Raw genomic sequence first — 7,069 nt, 5'->3', positions numbered from 1 at the left:
ATTGTCTCTTGTCAAGTCACAAAATTATGAATCTTCATGACAGTAGTGAGAACAACAGCCTCTGGATTGATCAGCAACACTATTTTTTTTTTTTTTTAACCTTATAAAAAGTGTTTCCTCCAAATTTCAAAAAAGGAAAGCGGTTTCACAATTTGCTACATTTGTTGCCTCTACACAGAATTAGATATTTATTTTCTGAGAAGGAAAAAAAAATCAATTAGTGCTAAATTTATTCATGGATTTCTGGGTCTGAGCAATCAATGCAAGTCCACTCAGAGGGGCTCGGTGGGACCCAGTTCATCCCAGTTAATGTGTTTGAAGGGGAATTACCATTGATGTTGTTTTCCCTTCCTCTCAGGTCAAAGAGCATCTTGGAGCTGTCATGGCCCGTCTGCCACACGGGAGGAACTTCCCTCCCGTCCTCAGCATTACCCACAAGGCACCTGGACAGGAGAAATGATGGCGTGGGCAGCTGGTTGATGTGGGAGGAAGACAATCAGGTTGGTGGGCTGTAGTGAATCTAACATAGCCATTGTCAGGGGCTCTTGTACTATGGCTAATTGTGAATCCAATCAACGCTGGGAATACTGCCTATTGATTTACCCCACTAAACACACAAAATAAACAAATACAAGGGGAATACATTATGGGAGAATTCACCCATAAATGGCTTTCTCAACTAGAGAATCTTCATTTAATGTACAATAGTACACAGTGCACTCCTACTTGAGCTGTTACGTGTCTGTTAGGTGGAGAGAAAAAAAAAAAACAGCTGTTCCTCACTCTGCCTTAATTGGCTACAACGATGGTAATTTTAATTTGCAAGACCTTTTAGGACTTCTTGATTGTTTTCATAATTCTTGCATACTTCATAATGCTACGCCTAATGACATGTGATGCCATGCTCAGAAAACGTTCCTTTAAGGATATTTTTTTTTTTTTCCCACTCTTCGTATTGATTTCAAACAGTTCCTGCGCACAGGCGATATTTCAGGTCAATTAGAGATATTTGGGCATTTGCAAATCAATTTTTTCTCTTAGATCCTGGGGCTCTAAAACTACACTTTTGGCCCTAACAGTAGTGCTGAGATTCTCTGTGGAGCTTGACATTTTGATCCGCAACAGAGACTAAATGATAACCGTTTCCTTGTAAATACTAGACCCTGCAGGGGAGGGTTTAAATAGACCAACATGGACTTTTCACTCACTCACTCATTTATATTCACAACTCATATAAATACAGATGTACAATTTGCAATATACAGAGTCCATTGTATGCAGTGCTATCAGGCTGTACAGTAAATAGTTACAAGCGGAGGCCCACAATTACAACAAATAACTCTTAGTAATTTTATAAATTCCTTTACCTTTACACTTGTAAATTATGTAATTGTTACCACTTCCCAGACAGACAGCAATAGGTTTTGTTTGCTGAGGTCTGGACTTGCTTCTTGCAGACAATGTGATTCCACCATTATTCCGTCTGTCGCCCTCTTTGTTTTGTTTTTCTTTAAAGAGAATATCTTTAAAGATTTTTCTGTTCATGTATGAAAGAACAGGCTCCCTTTGTTTGAAGTGTTTGGTCTTGGCATCTATGATCACTCTCATTAAATCTCTCTCCCTCACTGAGAGCAAAAACACTCCGATCCATTTATTTTCATTTCAGACATATCATTGACTGCTGTCGGAGCCTAGCATCAACATCTAAGAGAAAGTATTTATTTGAACCTAACTAATGCCCCTCTCTTCAACAACTTTAAATATAAATGGAAGAGGAATCGATTAGTCGCTAGTTCATATTTGTATGTTTTTCCCTATCTCTGAAAACATAAAACGAGTAAATAATTCCTTTTACCAATAAGTGTGGAGATGGGCTGGAATATCTATTTTGCCTTGAGAAAAGCCAGTGCTGAAGTTTGACCCCTCCATATTGTGATGACAACCTTAGGTCTCTGATACTCCATGGCTGGTAGATGACAACATCCTCCTACAATCATGCACATTGTGAACCGATACCACCCACACAAGAGAAGATTGACATAAATACTTTTTAATTGAGTTGCAAATGTTGTCAAAAGATGGATTCATTATTTTAACATCCCTGAGGGGAAAATCTATGCGTGCAAAAAAAAAAAAAGAAGAAATATATAATTAATACCCCCAGTCACTTATGCCTGATCTAAGAGTGCAATGATAGGATAACATTATATTTTTACAGTGGCTCTCTCTCTGTGCGCTTCCCAGATTGCTGATAGTGTTCGGCGCTCAACGACAGGCTCTAGGGAGAGATCGCTTCATGTCACATCCTTATCAAAAAAGGCATTTTGTTCCCTCATGTGCACAGTTCTTATTCCACAAGAAGGCCTGTGATCTGTTTTACTGTATGTGTGTAGATCTTTTCTTCAACAACCCCCCTCTCAACGCGCCGTAGAAGATCAATTGTGTTTGTACTGTATGTGAATGTGTATCAAAGAGTCCCCACAGTCAGTGCCTCCACTTATAAGGTAATGTACTGACATGGGAGATTCCACGGGGACTGTGTAGAGCTCTCCATGTACAGAGGCTGTGCAACAGAGGGAAGGGTTGGAAGGAGGGGGAACGCAGCAGTCATATAGCGTGGGAGGAGGAAGCTGGATTGATAACACACACTACTTACACAATACCACCTTCAAGTGGAAAGCAAATACATGTATGCAAAGAAACATACACACACGCGCGCACACACACACACACACACAGAGAGAGAGAGAGAGAGAGAGAGAGAGAGAAACGCTCAGACTTTGTCATGGTTTGTTTCAACAGGATGGGTTCCTGACCTAAGTGTTTGCCATCCTGATTGATGTCTCATCGAACACCTATTCTGTTTCACAGAGCCACAGGGGGATACACTCTCAATGAGAACTTCCACCGCAGCAAAAACACTCACCCAGTTGTTTTATTAATCCTTCAGACTTATGAAGGTATCTGTCCATGCAGAAGGGGAATTATTCCCATGCATTTCAATATTATATTGACCTTATAACTAGCCAAGTTTAAGTCATAAATCCATAGTTGCTCTTGTCTGAGAAGTGGGCAACCTGGTGCTTACCAGCTCCTCTCACTTGCTCTGCCTCCTTTACAGCCAAGGTGGGAGGCAGGTCAAATACAAGGCTGGGGTTTTGCTGGATTTAACCCAACCAAAGTAGAGAAGTGGGATGATGACTGGTGGTCTATGCCTGGGCATTGAAATGCAAATGTGTGTGTATGTATTAGCAATAAGACTGAGGGTGTCCTTTAGGTGTGGACTTGAGCTTGTGTATATTTGTTTAAGAGAGAATGAGGATTTGTGGGCATGCGTGTGCTGTGACAGAAGGTGACCTCTGACTCAGTGGTTTATCATGTCCCATTAATTTGCCGGGCCAGACTCCATTTTCTGTCAGTTTTTTTGCCCGGCTACGTCAGCTGGACAGTGTTAAGTCTGAGGGAGTGTTTTTGCCTCTGAAGCCGTCCTGAACAGGAAGGCAGTGAGAGCTCTACAACAGGCTCAGTGACAGGCTCTCAAAACAGGCAGGCCATGAATATGCAAGCTCTTCCACAAACAGCCAGAAAAAAAATATGCTTGATGTGGCTGAATTTGAAAATAAGCAATTTTGCCATCTTCAAGCAGCAACACTGACACTTTCAGCATATTTTTTTTTGTGAGTCTCAGGGTCTCTTCAGTTTTATTTTTGCAGAGGGGGTGCAGAGGAGAGAGTTTCCTGCTTCTTACATCACTAAATATTAAATCATGTTTCACCTTTCTGTCACAACATAATGAAGCAGGAATACTTTAAAGGATAAAAATAAAACATAATTGGATATTTTTTGTATAACTTATGTAGAATATATTTTTCATTCACATTTTTTAATTGTTTAAATTAATTGCACAAGTAACATGTTTTGATTGATTGGGATAAGGACCTCCTCTTAGCTCTAAATGTGCCTCTACCCAACCCTGTTTGATGCAAATTAAGTGAATGTGTGCCTTTGATATTGAAATTAGCCCAGCACATTCCTACAAACATTTTAGCAGACAGAATGGAACTACGTGCAGTTTTCTTTCTGTAAGTTACACTTACCTCACCACGGGCCTGAGCTTTATTGTTATTCACATTTGACCTTTTTTGTTAAACAACCTGAATTATATCGAGAAATTTTTTTATGCCTGAAAATTTGAATTGTATATTGTTCGATTTGCGATACATTAACACTATTTGATAAATTCATTGTCATTACATTAATATTTTATGGCTGTAATAAACCCTTCAGTTGCAGTTGAATCACTTGATATGGAGAACATTTGCAGTGTGCATAATGTACCAGAAGTGAGCTTCTACTGCGGCGTGGAAAAAGATAAATTCAATGACAGTGGATTTGCACTCACTCAAGACAAACACATAACACACCTTAACACTGTACAGGCTGTTGTGTGTATGTGTCACGGTCTTGTGCTGTATATTTTTTCACACTTAATGTCTTTTCAGGAAGGTACCGCTCATTGTATGAAGTGATAACTGCACAGTGTGTGTGTGTGGATACATGTTTTGTGCTCATGTGTACAGAAGTGACAGTTGCCCACACAGACAGACACATTCAGGCCCAGTGAGAGTCCCTCTGCAGCAGACACAGCAGCCCCGACCCCACGGCCCTGTTCTCCTGAAGCAACAGCAGACCGTCTCGCACTAATTACCTGCTATTGTCGAGATAAGCAGCAGCCGAGTTATTGGCTTGTCCTTCCCGCAACTGTCTGCCTCTTCTATTACTCTGTTGCTTTGTTCTCTAACCTTGCAGATACGAGGCAAATCATTTGCAATCAAACTGAAAGGGATATTTTCATGGGCGGAAAATGTCTCTTGCCAGGTGCTTTGTAGGCAGCAAACCTGAGGAAATCTCAGGAAATCAGACTTTGTGTGGGATATTTCTGAGAATGCGATCTGGGACAGGGATCAGATTGGCCCGCGGTTTCACTTCTTCTTGTCTGGCCACCGTTCTGTACAAGGGGAAAGGGTGGTGATGCTATTAACTATACTCCTTTCCTGTTTAGAGGAAGGGGCTGACATTCCAGCACACACACACACACACACACACACACAGACACTTGTGAAAACATTCATGAATGCAAATACTTTCATGTGCACCATCTACTTTTATTGTAATGTACTATACAGTATGTTACCTTGCATACACATGCACGTGCACCCGCGCACACACTCGTCTAAATGCATGCACAGGCACACACGTTCCCTCTCTAACATCACTCACTCAACGAGCCTCTCTATCTTCCTCTCCTACTTTGTGTCTGCCTGTCTCTCTCTCTCTTGCTCACTTTACTGGAAGGCCACTTTGATAGGCCCCCTCACACGAGGAGAGACACACCATCCCAGCTGATTCCAGAGGGAGTCCTTCAGAGGCAGCACTTCCAGTGGCTTCAGTGCATTAAAGCTTTTACCTTTGCTTCTAAAGGCATCGGGACAAAAACAGGCCAAGCTCTCTCTCTCTCCACCAGGGAGAGAGAATGCATTGTCTTGTGAGGACACTGATTACTTAGGAATCAGTCATCAATTATTCAAACGATGGCATACTGTATTGCCTCCACCTTTAGTGACAAGGCGGCCTTTCAAGGCTGGGAAGTGGAGAGACACACCCTGCCCAGTCCTGAAGAATCAATACAGGCGTGGGTGGTTTACTTGCTCTCTTTCATTTGGTCGGTCTGTCTTTCTCTTTATATTGATGTGAATTTTGGGCCCTGGCATTAAGGCTGATTTAGAGTCAAGTGTGTGAGGATTTACAATGTATGCAGGCCTTGGGCACGGATGTGTGCCCAAGTGTCTGCCAAAATACTTGCATGTATTGCTCACGTGTGCGCTAGAGGGCAGTGTCATATTTTCCAAGCCAAAATATACAGAAAAAGACAAAAATGCTACATAAAGAGATTGACAATCTTGTGAAGTCGATTGTTTTCTTATAATATTTCATATAGAGAAATCGATAAAACACGGCACGACAGCAGCCTGTTATTGAATGCGCTGAAGCTTTGCTGTACATGGCATGCTGACGTCATGCTGCAGGAAATCCTTCCCTGCTTACCCACTGAGTGTGTGTTTGACATGCCCAACCGCAGATATGCTCAATTTCTGAGATTTTTGGGGTTATGCTCATTGGTTCCTCCATAAGCCCGTGCAAGCTACCGTTTATCCCCCCCCCCCCCCCCCCCCCCCCCCCCCCCCCCCCCAAAAAAAAAAAACCTCTATACATCTCCCCTCAGAAGTGTTTACGTGCAGACGTATGTTTTTAGCTGCAGACTACAAGGCATTTGGGAAACCTTGAAGTGCCAGCTGCAGAGGTGGCCACAGAGCTTAGGGAGGCCACCATGGAGGCCTGCAGGGTTTGGAAACACGCCCTTGGCATAACCCTGAGTCCATCCCATTTTGTCAAATTCTGCCACCCCTTTTGGTCTCTCAGTTGTCTTAACTCAGCTGATTAGTTGTAAGAGAGCTTGATGAATGTCTGCCGTTCATCCACAACACCTGGTGCTCCAGAAAAAGTGGGGGTTGAAGCTGCCTCAAGGATGGAGACAGAGGAAAAAAAGGGACATTCTCTTAGACCAGGCCAAAGACGGGACCACCCAAGATTTGCATACTTGAGGTTTTTACTCCAATGTTTCTTTCTTGCCTCCACTCTATGAGGTTGATGAGTTTTCACTGGAACAGACTTCTGGCACACCTTTCTCTCCTGCTCCTTAGTCACTGTCACTGAAACACAAAGAGCCCAACACATGGCCCTGTCCTGTCCCAGACGTCCTGACCTTCCCTCTCTGGGAGCCTCTTCCAATGTTTGCTAATAGAATATCCTCTTACTGTACCTTCGAGCCAGACCCCTCATTTTGAACAGCCACAGACCACCAAAAGAGAATGAGAGCCCCTGCTCACAGAGCCATTTATACAAATGAAGTGTAATTCACACCTGATCATTTGAAGTAGATGCTTTTTTTTCCTTTCTTCCTCCCCTTTACTGTCATGTGTTTCCAACATGTTAGCATTCCAGAGAGCTT

The sequence above is a fragment of the Myripristis murdjan genome, chromosome 1, assembly GCF_902150065.1.
Source record: "Myripristis murdjan chromosome 1, fMyrMur1.1, whole genome shotgun sequence".
Taxonomy (NCBI): domain Eukaryota; kingdom Metazoa; phylum Chordata; class Actinopteri; order Holocentriformes; family Holocentridae; genus Myripristis; species Myripristis murdjan.
This window is presented reverse-complemented; position numbering follows the sequence as displayed.